The sequence below is a fragment of the Castor canadensis genome, chromosome 4 (assembly GCF_047511655.1).
Source record: "Castor canadensis chromosome 4, mCasCan1.hap1v2, whole genome shotgun sequence".
Lineage (NCBI taxonomy): Eukaryota > Metazoa > Chordata > Mammalia > Rodentia > Castoridae > Castor > Castor canadensis.
In genome coordinates this window covers 185,782,387-185,783,703 of record NC_133389.1, presented here as the reverse complement: position 1 = coordinate 185,783,703, position 1,317 = coordinate 185,782,387, and the positions used below count along the sequence as shown (strand labels likewise).

The 1,317-nt window shown below is 45.7% G+C and overlaps 1 pseudogene; it reads left to right on the top strand.

Annotated features, from left to right (window-relative positions):
• Window positions 1-535: 535 nt before the first annotated feature.
• LOC141422415 (ubiquitin-conjugating enzyme E2 variant 1 pseudogene) lies at window positions 536-958 on the top strand (annotated as a pseudogene).
• Window positions 959-1,317: the final 359 nt, after the last annotated feature.

Genomic DNA, 1,317 nt, shown 5'->3' with positions numbered 1-1,317 from the left:
TGAACTTCATGTGTGTGTTTGCCAAGTGCTTCTATATTGTCACTGAGACCAAGGCAGGCCAAGGAGTTCCCAACAGGAAAGTTAATTAGTGAAGAAAACAAAGGGAGAGCACACACACGAGTGCGGACACGCAAGACAAGGTGTGTCGAGTGCTCTAACATCAGGTGCTCATGCTGGGATGTCGAGTGGGAGATACAGCTTAAACATTCCTCCACACCGCGCCCTCCATGTTCTGAGAGGCTGGTGCCTCCGATCATTCTTGCTGTTACCTTGTTTTGACATTACCAGTTGTGTCCTAAAGTACCAAGCCAGGTCAGTTTACCAGATTTGGGTCATTGTGACATAGATGTCTGTTTTCCTTGAGTGTGCTTCAGAACAGAGATGGGTTTCATCATTAGATGCCCCTCTCAAGACAGATGTCCTTCCTTAAGATAAATATCTTCCCTTTGCAAGAACTTCTGTGACCAAAGGAGTCTTACCAAATGTGCTTCCCTGGGATAAGTGTCTTTCTTTAAGATGTCCTTGCTCGGACAGTGACACAAGATGGCAGCCACCACGGGCTCGGGAGTAAAAGTCCCTCCCAATTTCCGACTGTTGGAAGAACTTGAAGAAGGCCAGAAAGGAGCAGGAGATGGCACAGTTAGCTGGGGTCTAGAAGACGAAGACATGACAATTACAGGATGGACAAGGATGATAATTTGGGCCTCCAAGAACAATTTATGAAAACCAAACATACAGCCTTAAAATAGAATGTGGACCTAAATATCCAGACGCACCCCCTTTGCAGATTTGTAACAAAGATTAATATGAATGGAGTTAGTAGTTCTAATGGAGTGCCAGCCAAGTGGCAGAATTCATAGAGCATCAAAGTCGTCCTCCAGGAGCTTCGGCACTTGATGCTGCCTAAAGGAACGTGAAACTCCCCCAGCCACCTGAAGGACAGTGTTATAGCAATTAACCGGAGCCCAAGCCCGTTCCATTTTCCAGTCTTCATTTTCCATGTGGTTCACTTTTTAGAAACATCTGTAGACTCAAAGTACTGGAAAGGAAGCTCCCATTCAAAGACAGTTTATCTCACCACCAACAACAGGTGTTGGCGAGGATTCAGGGAAAAAGGAACCCTCTTACACTGTTGGTGGGAATGTAGACTAGTACAACCACTCTGGAAAACAATTTGGAGGCTACTTAAAAAGCTGGACATCGATCTACCATTTGATCCAGCAATACCACTCTTGGGGATGTACCCAAAAGACTGTGACACGGGTGACTCCAGAGGCACCTGCACATCCATGTTTATTGCGGCACTATTCACAATAG